Source organism: Antechinus flavipes, chromosome 6 (assembly GCF_016432865.1).
Source record: "Antechinus flavipes isolate AdamAnt ecotype Samford, QLD, Australia chromosome 6, AdamAnt_v2, whole genome shotgun sequence".
NCBI lineage: Eukaryota > Metazoa > Chordata > Mammalia > Dasyuromorphia > Dasyuridae > Antechinus > Antechinus flavipes.
Genome location: NC_067403.1, coordinates 61,218,307 through 61,234,785, shown reverse-complemented (window position 1 = coordinate 61,234,785; position 16,479 = coordinate 61,218,307).

Here is a 16,479-nt window from a genome sequence, read left to right as displayed (position 1 = left end):
ATGTATGTATGTGGAACATACAAAAATTCTTCATAGACAGTACTCTTCTATGAAGGAAATTCAGAATTTTTGCAGAAGAACCTGCATTTTTTGTATTTGTAACTCCAAAGTGAAGCAAATATACTAAGCAATATGTTAGTAATTTTAAAATTATTTTAGTTTCTTTCATTAATCCTTCCTTCGTTTCTTTGTTCCTTCTTTCTTTTTTTCTTTCTTCTATTCATTCATTCCTACTTTCCTTCATTCAAACTACATAATGTATGACTTTAAGGACTTTTATATAAAAGTTCCACTTCTCTTCATAGTTTCCAGTTCATTGATGCCTCTATGATGTTTTATTGACCTCTAAGACATGAGACCAAAGCTGAACATACTATTTGTGTATGGATAAGGGACGAATATAGGAGGGCTACTATTTCTTTGCTCTGTGCAAAAAATGAATTTGTGGAGAGTATTTTTTACTGTAATCTATAGAACTCTAAGCCTTGCCCATTCATAGTTCAGTTTCTTAATGTAAATAGGTTAACATATACTTAATATATGCATGATGTATTTAGGGATTAAAATTTAAGCAGTGAGCAATTGCTGATCAACTGAGAGTGCAGTTGTACATTAGTTCCAGTATCTCAGTTCAAGATATATCAATGTGAGGACTCAAAAGTTATGCCTCAGGGTATGACATGAATTAAGTCATTACTACACTCAGTCTAAATTTCCTTGTATATACAATGAAGTTTGAAGAAAAAAACTCTTTTAACATCTTTTTCCACTAGAAATATTAAATAATCTGAAGTAATTTTCAGATTTTACACACACACACACACACACACACACACACACACATGTGTATATAATATTATAGAGAGACTAAAGCAAATAGACTATAATTATGGTACTATTCTATCCAGTTTGCTAGAATGTGAATAATTAGATAGCTATTGCATATACACACATATATGCACATACTTTTATGAATTATACATATTTGTGTATATGTATATATTCAATTGGACATGTAAATAAAAATACATATCTAATTTACCCATATATTTTTTGGAAGTCTCTATTTAATATATTTCAGAGTATGGAATGGTAAAATAAATTTTAAAATATATAGTGAAATTTTTCTCTCTCTAAATATGGTAACTGTGGGGACACTGTCTTTGCAGGTAGAGAATCTCTTTTATTTCATTACATATAATGTTAGGGAACTTGAAAATCACTTTTCTAAAATGCAGAAAAATAAAATGCTTTTGATTCCAGATCAAAAGAATCAAGGAAGAGATGTTAATATAAATGACATTAAATATTCATTAAAAGCATGTGGATATACATACAAGACTTAATCTTTGAACAGAGCCTGTCATTCTTTTCCTCACTTGCTACTTCTCAACTCTGTTATTCTTCAGCCCAATAATGATTTATTTTCTCATTCTTTTGACTACAATCATTTTCATTAAATAATAAAAACCATAGGGAAATGTTGGAATCCTTACTAACTGCTAACTAATTAGAGTTGATCTAATCTTACAAGAAGATGTTTTGGGCAGAACCTGAAACAAGGTACTAAGTTGAACTAATTAATACAAGGCTTGTGTTCACATCTTTACTCATTGGAGTTCAATGAGTTCACACCTCCCTTGAAGCTCATAGCCAGAGAGCACTATGGGGGAAAACCCACAATCCCTCTCTTGAGCATAAATAGAGCTTCAATGGGCCAGTCGAAGTTCTTCAGAGTGAAGAAGCTACAAGTCGAGATTTCACCGAGTGAAGAGTGGAGCTGGCTGGAGGCTGAAGAAAGCAGAGGCAGAATCAAAGGACAAAGCGGCAAGAGCTCTTGGAACCAAGCAGAGAGATAGACCTCTAAGCTAACCGGGCTATATTGGAGATAATAAAAGATCTGAACTTTCATCACCTGGCTGCGTTTTGAGAAGAAAAAGCTCACCACATTTTGGCGCCCGAACAGGGACCGATTCAGATCCATCTGAACTAGATCACAACAGGGAAACCCTAATGATTAAAATAAAATCAAAATCAATGCAGTCTACTGAAATGATCACCATTTGCAGAATATAGCAATAAAAACTAAACATATTCTTCCTTTCAATGCCAAAACCCAATATGAAATGGGATATGCTCTCATGTATACAATAGCAAATTTCAGGAACAGGTAAAAAAAATGAAATGAGTAAAAGAAGAACACTATTAAGTGAAGCATTAGAGGAAGGAAGGGAAGGAAAATGCTGAAAAAGGGATGAAGAAATTAACTAAAGAAAAAGAAAGGATGGAAAAAAACCAAAGAGGGAGGGAGAGAAAAAAGGAAAAGAAAAATTAAGGATATAAGAAAGGAAGGAAAGTAGGAAATAAGAAGGGAAAGAAAGAAGCAAAGAGGGAAGGGGGGGAAGGCTGGCAAAAGACAGTGAGAGAGCAAAGAAAAGAGGTAGGTAGAAAAGGAAGAAGGAAAGAAAAGAAGAGAGATTTTGTATTTTTCATTAACAGAATTTTTTTTTTTTGCTTCCGACAATATACTCTGTACTGTGTGGTAGAATTCTCCTCTACACTTTTAACATGAAAACTTCTAGTCTACCTAAGGTTACTGAAAACAAGTTTCCAATCTTCTTCTTTGAACAAATGTTTATTGAATGAAAAACATATGTAAGTCCCTACGATGGGCATTGTAATAGTATAGAAAAAAATGTAAGGCTTTAAAAAACAACTGCACTATACCATATAGTTAGGGATGAAAGTAATGTACATAAACAAGAAAGGGAAGGAATAAAGAGGTCAGTGGTACAGATAAAAATGGCAAAATCATTCAGTTGAGGAATATTCAAAGCAACGTAAATGGGGGTGATGTGGCAGGAAGGATTTCTTACAAAAGTTGAAGAATGTAATAATTTTCCATCAGAAAACTCAGGGATAGATTGCATGAATAAAATGTGATAAATAGTAAATAAAGTACAAATCATATTTAGAAGTTTTATTGTGTACTATATGAGAAAGAAATAATTTCACTTTAGTAGTAAATTATTTTAGGGAAATACCAAAATATAAAGGTAGAAAGGTTATTAAAGGATCAAGTTGCTGAATCATTAGGTTTTTTTTAGTAATTTATAATTAATGATCAATCACCACTCATGGTCAATGGGCTGGGGAATAAGAAAACATAAGTAGCATTTAAGGAAGTTTAATTTGGTTTCAATTACAAACAATGAATTTGGGGATGTACCTAAGAAGGTGAAGAAAAGTCAAGTCTTTGTCTGGGGTTTTCCTTGCTTCTCTCAGGTCAGGAATAGCTCAAATCTCTGAACAAGTTTTTGAGTGAAAGAATCCATAACTTCTTGGAGTGTAACAAATTTCCAGCAGAAGATATTTCAGAAGAACTTCAGGAAAAGTTTGTTTCAATTGCACAAGAAGGGAGAAGCATCCTAGTGCAGCGCAGCACAAGGACACAGAGCAGAGAGGCCTCCATACATAGGGGAAATGTGCTGAGGGTGTAGGTACAATTGGACTTTATTGTGTTTATATAAAAAAGAAACTAGAGAAGGAAAAGGATTGTACTGGAAGAAGAGGAAAGGAGAGGTAAAATGGAGTAAATTACAACATATGAAAAGAAAAAAGAAAGACCTACTGCAATTGTGGGAAACTAAGGAGGAAGATGAGCATCCTGTGAACATTAATTTTATTAAATTTGGATCAAAGAGAGAATATCACACATATTTAATTTGGTAGGGAAACTTGAAACTTGTCTCACCTCATAGAGAAGTAGGGAAAGCAAGGGGAAAGGAAAAAGGGTGGCTAATAGAAGGAAGAACAAAAGTTGAAAAGAAAAGGAATAAGAAAGAGGGAAGGTCTCTAAAAGTGGAGAGTTGATTGAGGGAGGTGGTGGTCAGAAGCAAAACAATGAGAAGGAGGGAAAGGGGAAAACTAAAGAGAAAAGTATAACTTAGGGAAAATAAAATGACAGAAAATGCAGTTAGTAATTTTAACAGCGAATGTGAATGGCATGAACTCTCCAATAAAACAGAAGATAGCAAATTGGATTAAAATCTAGAATCCTACAATATATTGTTTTTTTTTTTTTTTTAAATATTCTAATGATTTTTTTTTATTTTATAATAACTTTTTATTGACAGAACCCATGGTAGGGTAATTTTTTTACAACATTATCCCTTGCATTCACTTCTATTCCAATTTTTCCTCTCCCTCCCTCCACTCCCTTCCCTAGATGGCAAGCAGTTCTATATATGTTAAATATGTTGCAGTATATCCTAGATACAATATATGTTTGCAGAACTGAACAGTTCTCTTGTTCCACAGGGAGAATTGGATTCAGAAGGTAAAAATAACCCGGGAAGAAAAACAAAAATTCAAATAGTTTACAATCATTTCCAGTGTTCTTTCTTTGGGTGTAACTGCTTCTGTCCATCATTTATCAATTGAAACTGAGTTAGGTTCTTTGTCAAAGAAATCCACTTCCATCAGAATACATCCTCATATAGTATCATTGTTGAAGTGTATAATGATCTCCTGGTTCTGCTCATTTCACTTAGCATCAGTTCATGTAAGTGTCTCCAAGCCTCTCTGTATTCATCCTGATGGTCATTTCTTACAGAAAAATAATATTCCATAACATTCATATACCACAATTTACCCAGCCATTCTCCAATTGATGGGCATCCATTCAATTTCCAGTTTCTAGCCACTACAAACAGGGCTGCCACAAATATTTTGGCACATACAGGTCCCTTTCCCTTCTTTAGTATCTCTTTGGGATATAAGCCCAGAAGTAACACTGCTGGATCAAAGGGTATGCACAGTTTGATAGCTTTTTGGGAATAATTCCAGATTGCTCTCCAGAATAGTTGGATTTGTTCACAACTCCACCAACAATGCATCAGTGTACCAGTTTTCCCGCATTCCCTCCAACATTCTGCATTGTCTTTCCCTGTCATTCTAACCAATATGACAGGTGTGTAGTGGTATCTCAGAGATGTCTTAATTTGCATTTCTCTGATCAATAGTGATTTGGAGCACTCTTTCATGTGAGTGGTAATAGTTTCAATTTCTTCATCTGAAAATTGTCTGTTCATATCCTTTGACCATTTATCAATTGGAGAATGGCTTGACTTCTTATAAATTAGAGTCAGTTCTCTATAGAATTTGGAAATGAGGCCTTTATCAGAACCTTTAACTGTGAAGATGTTTTCCCAGTTTGTTGCTTCCCTTCTAGTCTTGTTTGCATTAGTTTTGTTTGTACAAAGGCTTTTTAATTTGATACAATCCAAATTTTCTATTTTGTGATCAATAATGATCTTTAGTTCATCTTTGGTCACAAATTTCTTCCTTCTCTAGAAGTCTGAGAGGTAAACTATCCCATGTTCCTCTAATTTATTTATAATCTCATTCTTTATGGCTAAATCATGGACCCATTTTGATCTTATCTTGGTATACAGTGTTAAGTGTGAGTTCATGCCTAATTTCTGCCATACTAATTTCCAGTTTTCACAGCAGTTTTTGTCAAATAATGAATTCTTATTCCAAAAGTTAGGATCTTTGGGTTTCTCAAACACTAGATTGCTGTAGTTGACTATTTTGTCTTGTGAACCTAACCTATTCCATTGATCAACTAATATATTTCTTAGCCAATACCAAATAGTTTTGGTGACTGATGCTTTATAATATAGTTTTAGTTCAGGTACAGCTAGACCACCTTCATTTGATTTTTTTCATTAATTCTCTTGAGATTCTCAACCTTTTGTTCTTCCATATGAATTTTTTTGTTATTTTTTCTAGATTATTAAAATATTTTCTTGGGAGTCTGATTGGTATAGCACTACATAAATAGATTAGTTTAGAGAATATTGTCATCTTTATTATATTCCTTTGGCCTATACAAGAGCACTTAACAGTTTTCCAATTATTTAAATCTGACATTATTTGTGTGGAAAGGTTTTTTTTTTTTTTTTTTTTTTTTTTTTTTTGGTAATTTTGCTCATATAATTCCTGACTTTCCTTTGGTAGATAGATTCCCAAATATTTTATGCTGTCAACAGTTATTTTGAATGGAATTTCTCTTTGTATCTCTTGCTGTAGGATTTTGTTGGTGATGTATAAAAATGCTAAGAATTTCTGTGGATTTATTTTGTATCCTGCAACTTTGCTAAAATTATGAATAATCTCTAATAGCTTTGTTAGTAGAATCTCTGGGGTTCTCTAAGTATACCATCATATCATTTTCAAAGAATGATAGGTTGGCTTCTTCCTTACCTACTCTAATTCCTTTAATCTCTTTCTTGACTCTTATTGCTGAGACTAGCATTTCTAATACAATATTGAATAATAATGGTGATAGTGGGCAAACTTGCCTCACTCCTGATCTTACTGGGAAAGATTCTAGTTTTTCCCCATTGCATATAATGCTTACTGACAGTTTTAAATATATGCTCCTGACTATTTTAAGGAAAACTCAATTTATTTCTATCCTCTCAAGTGTTTTTATTAGGATGGATAGCATCCATCTCCCTAAAGAAGTTCTGAGTACTGAAAGAATTAGACAGCAACACTATACTAATAAGGGATCTAAATCTTGTTTCCTCAGAATTAGATAAATGGAACCACAGGAGAAATAAGATAGAAAATAACGAAGTAAATATAATTTTAGAAAATTTGGAAATGTTTATTTCCAAATAAACATTTGGAAAAAATTGAATGCAGAAAGGAATATACTTTTTGCTCAGCAGTGCATAGACACTACACAAAAATTGATTATTGGCCTACCTGAACACCATGACCCAAAAAAAAAAAAATGCCTGTACAGTATTCTTCAAGAGATCATTAAGGACACCTGCCACAATATTATAGAAACAGAGGGGGAAATAATCACTGAAAGAATCCATTGGTCACCTTCAGAAAGATATCCCCCAAAACTCCAAGGAACATTGATGCAAAACTCCAGAGGAACAAGGAAAAATACTACAAGCTGGCAGGCAAAAATACATCAAATATCAAGGAGCAACCATCAGGATTACCCAGGGTCAAGCAGTTTCTACAATGAAGGATCTAAGGGCCTGGGATACCATATTCCAAAGGGCAAATGTCCTAAGGTTACAATCAAATATAAACTACCCAGAGAGACTGAACATTAGTTTTCAGAGGAGGAGATTGAGTTTCAATGAAGTAAGAGACTTTCAATGATTTCTATTGAAAAAAGCAGAAGTAAATAGATAATTTTATCTACAAATACAAGACTCAAAAGAAGTATAGAAAGGTAAACATGGGGAAAATATATATATTGTTTACAAGTTAAATTATTTATATCTCTAGATGCAAAAAAGATATCTCTAACTTTTGAGAGCTAGATCTCTCACTGGGCCAGATAGAAGGAGCCATTACATGGACTGAGGGTATGATTGTGAATGGACTCTGATGTGATGTCATCAAAGAAAAACACATTAAGGAGTGGAAGAAGTTCTGTCCTGGAAAAAAAAAAAGGAAAGGATGTTATAATTGGAAACTCAGTTCGAATAAAGAAGTATAAAAGATCTAGGTGAAGAAGTGAGGGCAATGAGTATTGTTTGAAGTTTGAGCTTTTGATGTCAGTTTTCTCTCTAAAAGGGAATAACTTGATTAGTAAATTGGGTGTAGAAATTTATATAATCCTATAAAGAAGTAGTAGGAGAAAGAGGAAAGAAATGGGAGAGACAGGATAGAAAGGAAAACAGAAACTCTGGGGGGTGGGGGAGGAGGAAGATAAGAGAAGGAGGGGAAGGTGTAATACTAGATAAGGTAGTGGATGGATGTTAAGGAACAGGTCAATTCTCTGAGAGCCTCCACATCTGTGGATCATAGCATCTGAAGGAGTTGCAAGTCAGTCTTTGCTGACACAGGTGTTGTGAACTAGGAATGAGATAAATTAGAGGCAGAGGGAAGAGGGGAGAAGTCAGACAACACAATGGTCTCTCACTCAGAGAGGTCAGAGAACAGCAACTTCCTCTCAGTCTTCTTGTACCACCTCTCACAAGAGGAGATCCATTCTGGCTGGATCTCCAGCAGCCACTGTCAGGTGGCTCCCATGTATTTCAGCAGCTCTCCTGTGTATTCCAACAGATGGAGTGGGTAAAAAAGAGAATTAAGAACAGTGCAGAAAGAGAGAGCAAAAGTATATACAGGGGAGAAAATAAAATAGAAGGAAATACAGAGCTTGTAATCTTAACTATGAATGTGAATGTAATGAACTTACCATAAAGGGAAACAAATAACAAGGTGGACAAAAAAAAAGAATCCTATAAAAAGTTGTTTAAAAGAAAGATATTTGACACAGAGAGAGACATAGAAAGTAAAGGTAAAAGGCTGGGACAGAATTTTTATGTATCAGGTGAAGTTTTTAAAAAGCAGGGGCAGCAATTTTGATCTCAAATCAAATAAAAGTAAAAATATCTCTAATTAAAAGAGATAAAGAAGGGGGACAGCTAGATGGTACAGTGGATAGTACAGCATTAGCCCTGAATTCCTGAGTTCAAATTTGGTCTCAGACACTTAACACTTCCTAGCTATGTGTGACCCTGGGCAAGTCACTTAACCCCAATTGCTTCAGGGAAAAATAAAAAGAGATAAGGAAGGAAAATATATCTTTATAAAAGATACCATACAGAAGAATAAAGCAGTAATGATATTCAGTCTGTATGCACCAAGTCACAGAACAGCCAAAGGCTTAAAGATTGTAAGATAGTTACAAGAAGAAATAGACAAATATACTGCAACATATCCAACATATAAAGGACTGCTTGCCATCTGGGGAGGGGGTGGAGGGAGGGAGGGGGAAAAAAAATCGGAAAAGAAACTAGTGCAAGGAATAATGTTGTCATTATAAAGTAATCATTAAATAAAAAAAAAAAAAGAAAAAGAAAAAAAAAAAAAAAGAAGAAGAAATAGACAAGACTATACCAGAGGGGATCTCAACCTTCCCTTCTCAGAATCAGAAAAATCTAATCACAAAATAAACAAGAGAGAAACTAGGGAGGTTAATAGAATACTAGGAAACCTAAATATGATAGACCTCTGGAGAAAATTTAATAGGGAAAGAAAGGAATGTATCTTTTCTTTGGTAGTGCATGGCACCTTCACAAAATTGAAAATGTATTCAAGTATTAAAACTTCAATATTAAATGGAGAAAAGCAGAAATAGTAAATGTTTCCTTTTCAGAGCACAATGAAAAAAATTATTATGTTCAGTAAAGGGACAGAGAAAGATAGATTATAAATGAATTGGAAATTAAATAATCTAAATCTAAATAATGAGTAAGTCAAACAACAAATCAAAGAAACAATCCATAATATTTTTTCTTTAGCAGTATATTGCATGTTCACAAAAAATAAACTTGTATTAGGGTATTAAAACCTCAATATCAAATGGAGAAAGGCAGAAACAATCCATAATATCATTCAAGAAAATTACAATAATGAGACAATGTACCAAAACTTATGAGATACAGACAAAGCAGTTCTAAGGGGAAACTACATCTCTTAATAGCTACATGAATCAAATAAAGATGAGATCAATGAACTAAAAAAGTTAGAAAAAGAACAAATTAAAATTGCCAATTAAATACCAAAGTAGAAATTCTGAAACTCAAAAAGGAGATTAATAAAATTAAATTAAGATATCTATTGACAATTAAAACTAAGAGTTGGTTTTATTAAAAAAAATAAAAATTGATAAACTTTTGGTTAATGTGATAAGAAAAAAGAAAGAAAAAAAAAAATCTCCACCATCAAAAGTGAAAGGGATGAAATTGAAGTAATAGTTAGGAATTATTTTACTCAACTGCATGGCAGCAATTCTGATAATCTAACTGAAACAGAAATATTTACAAAAATATAAATTGCCTCGATTGAGATGAGGAAATAAAATTAATTAAATAGTCCCATTTTAGAAAAAGAAATTGAATAAGCCTTTAATGAACTCCCTAACAAAAAAATCTCCAGATCCAGATGGATTTACACATGAATTCTACCAAACAGTTAAAAAACAACTAATTCCAATACTATGTAAACTATTTGGAAAAATAGATAAAGAAGAAGTACTGTCAAATTCCGTCTATGTCATAAATACTAATACCTAAATCAGGAAGAACCAAAACAGAGAAAGAAAATTCCAGACCACTCCCCCTAATGAATATTGATGCAAAAATTTTAAATAAAATATTATCAAGGAGATTATAGCTACTTATCAGCAGGTTAATATACTTTGATAATTGGGATTTATACCAGGAATGCCGGGCTGGTTCAATATCAGGAAAACTATTACCATAATTGACCATATCAATTAAAAAAAAAAAAAAAACTATAAAGTACGGTCTAGCTCCCTGGGGCGGGGAGGGGGGGGGTGGGGGTTGAGGGGGTCTTAGGATCAGCCAGAGTCAGGATAAATCTAAGTCCTTGGTCTTTAGGGGGAGAAGTGAAGGAGGCAGGCAAGCTGTCACGTGGCTTGCCAAAGATGTATCCTGGATTCTGTAGTCTAGAGTCTCCAGACTCTCTCCTCCTCATAGTGGAGCCAAGTGACCCTGACTTCTCTCCCTCAGCCCTCCAATCCTTGCTTAACATTACTTCACCACCAAGCATTCCACAAGCACTAATGGTAAGTAGAGCTATCATCTAAATATATGCTTATAGAACCATTATCTCAAATAGAATAGGTAATTAGCCTTAAGTGCTCTCTTTTCTGATTCAAGTACACCTTTTTCAGAGTTTCAGCCCTCTACTCAAAACCAAGAGAAATCATATGATAAGCTTAATATGCAAAAAAGTTATTGACAAAATACAGTACCCATTTCTATTAAGAACACTAGAGTGCTTAAGGATTAAGGGAGTTTTCCTTAAAATAATAAGCAGTATCTATCTAAAACAACAGCAAACAGCTGGATGCATTGCCAATAATAGCAAGGGTAAAACAACAATACCTATTATCAGAACTATTATTCAACATTGTGCTAGAAATGTTGGCTTTAGAAATGTGAAAAGAAATTAAAGTAATTTGAATAGATAATGAGGAAATAGATCTATCACACTTTACAGATGATATAATGTTATACTTGATCCTAGAAAATCATCCAAAACTTACTAAAAATTAATAGCTTTAGCAAAGTGGTAACATATAAAATGAATCTACATAAATCATCAGAATTTCCATATGTTAATGACAAAGCCTATCAACAGGAGATAGAAAGAAAAATTCTACTTAAAACAGAAACAAGATTAAAAGGGAAATACAAAGCTGGAAAAAAATGTTTACAACTAGTGCTTCTGATAAAGGTCTCATTTCTAAAATATATAAAGAACTCTGTCAAATTTATAAGAATACAAGTCATCCCCCAATTGAAAATTTGTCAATGGATATCAACAGACAATTTTCAAATGAAGAAATTAAATCCATTTGTATTCATATGAAAAAAAATGCTCTAAATTATTATTGATCAGAGAAGTGCACATTAAGTAAACACTGAAAAGAAAGGGACAGATTCAATTGACATCATGAATGGACAATAAACAGTTTCTTTCAAAATGTTAATATGATGATAGACCATTTGGATTTAAACTAAAATCTGCACTGAAGGTAATCAGAAATTATTTCTATATTTTATTTTAAAGTTACAAATTACAATGCTCTTAGTGTATTTCCAATGATACAAAAGTGAAAATTTACCAATTACTCTAATATGAATCTTAAAGAGAATTCTTAAGGCAAAATAGCATGAGATTTAGTCCAGTTATTATTTCAAATATTGTACTGATGTTTGAGCACATATCCCTGGTAGTCCCCACCACAACCACCCCCATAAAAATAAAATAAAGTAAAATAAAATAAATAAATGAAATCCTTCTCTAAAATCCTTTTAAGAAAAAAAAAAGAGAAATCATACAATATATTAACAGTAAGCAACATTTCTCAACAACTGTCCATCAGTTTTCTTTCTATAATTAACAGAGGGTTTCTTTAAGAAAAAGCTGTATTGCACTTTTACCTGGACATATTTTGATATTCGTTTTTTTCTTGGTTCTTATTTATTTCTATATGTTTTCCTATATTTCAATGAAGTTCTAACTTTTACATGTTTATTAATGGAACATTTTTTCTAGTCAATCCTGAACAGACTTCAAATTTGTTTGTATATTATTTTATGCACTAGACAATTTTCCTAGCAGATAATAGGAGGGTAAATTCCCAATCATTCATAGAATTTATAAGATATACATGGAAGCAAACTAGAACAAAGTTGAAATACAATTTTTCTCTCTTTTTTTTTTTTTACTAGAGAAGGTTTGTGTAGTTAGAATCAAAATCTTCAAAATCTCTCAATTGTTCCATTTCTCTGTGCTTCTCTCTACATTAGCTAAATACAATTTAAAATCCAAGCACACTCTGTATTACTTGTTTTATTTCTTGAATAACATTTTATGTTTTTTAAATGTTAATTTATTCTTTAGTATCTAAAATGTGTGTGTTGCTTGAAGACATAAAATATACTTCAACCGTTTTTCAAATAGTGGTGTGTGTGTGTGTGTGTGTGTGTGTGTGTGCGCGTGCGCGTGTGTGTGTTTTGGATTCTTACTTCCTATGATCTGTGAGGTTCCCATCCCCCCGTTTGAATTCATGCCCAATTAAGAAGAAACATGATTTCCTTTTCTTGATTAAAGGTACAAATAATCGATTTTTAAATATTTTTAATGTTTAAGGTTCTTTTTGTTGTTAGTCTTATTGTTGAAGACTAAATTCAGGTTCCCTTACTTTTAAAAAACTTGTACTGTTTTCCATTTGTGCTCCTTTTCATTGGAAGCATTTATTTATGTTGGTTGATAGAATAAAGGGAAAAAAGAAAACAAAGAAACAAAAATATCCTTTTCTTGTCCCTAGAAATGAAAAAAAAAATATATGTGAAATTAAAAAAAATTACAGAATATTAGAAATAAATGGAACTTGAAGTTATTTCCTCAATTTACACTCACATCAAGAATATCTTTTTCATATTACTGAGTGTCATAAATAGGGGGATTCTCTGTTCAAATGTTCCCCAGTGAGGGGTAACTCCTTTCATTTGAGAGCTGCTATAACAAAAATCTTAATAATAAGGCCACATTTATATCATTTTAACTTTTATCCTTTGATTCTATTTTTCCTTTCTTAATGCCCCTCTTCCCTCTTCCATGTAACAATCCTTCAAATATTCAAATTCAAAAGAATTCTCTTGGATTTTCTTTCAATAAGTTTCCTTTTTTTTCAAGCTCATTTCATTGAACAGCTTTTATATGACATTTTTTTTTTCTGTTTTCATCAACCTATACACCCTCCTCTTGTAGTGTCCAAACCTAAATAAAATCTTCCAGATGTAGCCTGAATAATGCATGGTCCAATGGGACTTAGAATAACAACTTACATTTTCACAGCACTTTTGATCTTAAAGAAACATTTTTTTCCTCACAAGTCTGTGAGAGAAAATGCAACATTATTTTTACAAATATATTGAGGTTCAAAAGGATTAACTTTCTCATAGCCACACAGGCAATAAGGATCTGAAGCAGTATTTGAAAATCTGTCTCCTGACTTCAAGTCAAACTATGCCACGGACTTTACTTATGGATGTAGCCTGATTGCATTAACTTTGTGTGTAACTTTGGCAAACTCCTTTTTATACTGAGCATTAAACTCCCAGACCTTTTTTTCACATAAATTGCTTTTAAAAATTTTCCTTCCATGCTCTACGTGTATATTTGATTTTTCTTTCTCTAGGTAAAGAATATCACGTTTTTCCTTGTCAAATTTCATAATTTTTAAGATTTCAACCCTTTGTGACTATCCACAAAATTTTAAAAACAGGTTGTGTTAACTAACAAGTTAGTTATCCCTTCAAGATTTCTTCTCTACTAATTTAACAATTAAGCCTTCTATATCAGCAATGAACTAGTTGATTTCTGTGTAACAGAACAAGTTCAAAAAAAGAATTCTGGGAAAAGTCATTAGAGACATTATTCTAAGTTAAAGTTAATTAATTAATCAATGTATTTGCTCTTAACTGCCCAATCAGTTACAAATAGACTTAACTGCATCATTAGCCATACCACATTTCTCTATCTTATACACAAAAAAATGTCATGAGAAACTTTGTCAAAGATCTACTTGAAATAAAAAACATATGTATGAGATTCAATCCATCAATCTAGTAATTCCATGAATTCAACTCAATATATTATTTTAGGATTTCAGTTAATTAGTACTTTGTTTTTTGGTGTCCTGATGAAGGAAAGGGAGAAGTACAACTCGAAATCTGTCTTCCAAGCTTCAGGCTTCCAGTCTTTGTGCTGCCTAACTAGTTCCTATCCTAGATCTTATTTTTTTTTTTAAATCATGCTTGTATAGATAGCAGACAAGAATCTGCCTGTGTTTGTGTTTACGAAGTTCTGTGTCTTCTAGGCATAAGACTAAGTATTGGGGAGACTTGATTTGGTTAAAAAGGTCAAGAAGGAATTTTTGCAAGAGCCACAGATATGATAGGAAAATATCTAAATGACTCATATCCATTATTTCCATTTTTTGTTGGAGTTCTGGGAAGCTAGACTTTCAGTTTCAGTATTAAAAAGCCACAACAACAAACAAGTTTATCTTTTATCTGAATTTATTTTTGAGTTCTTCGTTCAAAGTTCCATTAAGAACATCTACTAATAATTTATTGGTAGATATTACTTTCAAGTAGAAACTACCTTATCATTATACTTAACTCCTTCCTCCTCTACAACTCAGAATTATCATCCTTTTAATGTCCAGAGTCTAAGAATCAATATTAATTCAAATTGTCTTTAAACTTTTTATCCTTCTAGATTGCTGTTTATAGAAGTACATAAAGTATCCCCTTTTAGTGACTAGAACAAGTATTTAGTGCAACATAAACATGTTGACTTTGTTTATGTTAGTCAATTACAACAATTGTGCTTAGCAGTATTAACAATTAAAGGTAACATTTTTTTTCAAGCATTGTCTTTTGAGTCAGTGACTTTTCCCATGGACTCACTCCTCACCGTGTATATTATAGATATTGTTTTCTTCTTCTCTTCTAAATAATTTTTAAGGGTTGGTAAATGAAAGACTTAGACTGTCCACCTTGCATTTCCTTCTGTGTCTAAACTTATTTGCTGTTGTCACTGTTATTATGATTATTAGTATTATCACTCACATACCCAAAGAATATGCTTGGTGCAAGCACAATCCTAATGTCCAATGAGTTTTTTAATCTCACAATGAGGACAAGAAGAACAAATACAAACTCTTACATGCACAGAGACCTAATAATACTTCACATTCAAAAATAGCACTGCTGATAGTGCTGAGAAACATGTGCACTATAAAGACTAAAGATATTCATATGAGAAATGTATGCCCTTCTGCTCTTCAACCTGTCCCCAAGATAGAAGGCTATGCCTGTCATTAATATTGCCAAGCAGTTTGCTGCTTATTTTTTTTTTTAATTAACTCAATTTTCTTTTTTTACAGAAAATAAATTTATGGCTATTGTTTACAGGAGACCTATATCTGAATTAAAATTAAATCCAGGGTTCAACTATATATTAGTTGAATATATATATATATATATATACATATATATATATATATATATAAATCTTTAAGGGTTTTTTTATTATCTCACCCCTTTGTTGTGGGGATAAAAGGAGATAATATATGCAAAGTGCTTTGTGTTTTGTGAATCTTAAAATGCTATATAAATATTAGCTATTATTAGTATCACTTTGAAAATAGTACTTTGAATGCTCATTTTGGAATTAATACTATTCTTTAAAAAATAAGAAATTTGAAGTTCTATTTCTTAATTCAATTAACAGTTTTTACTTCACCCTCCCCACTTTCAACATAAATTCAGAAGTATGCTATGTGATCCTGCAGAGATAGGAAAGGGAAAAACCTACCTTTGCCAAGGAAAGAACTGATATGTTATTGAATATTATTCTCAGGGTTTCAGGATATTGTTGAAGGGATATATTTTCGGTTTAATTTTCCTTTGAACAAACAATAAAATAACATGTTAGGTATAGCAGTCGGTGTTAAACAAAGCATAGAACACAATATGCAGCATATAAACTTTTATCCTTAAATGTTGTTATTCATTATAAATGGTAATCATATAGATATTCATGTTGTTCCTATCTTTTCAAATTACTCAGTGTTCTCAAATAAAATGACAGGAAAATATTATAACATAGTATGGAAGTAAGTATAGCCTTATAGAACTTCAGAACTACAAAGAACCTCAGAGTTCATCTAGTCTATCATGCTAATTGAGAAGTGAGCCAAGTTTGATTATATGGAAAACAACTTTAATAAACTCTTCTTATAAATAAAATGAATGGTAATTTACTACTAAATTCATCTTGGAAGGTGTGAAATCATGAAAAAGTCATGTAGTTGCTTAAGAG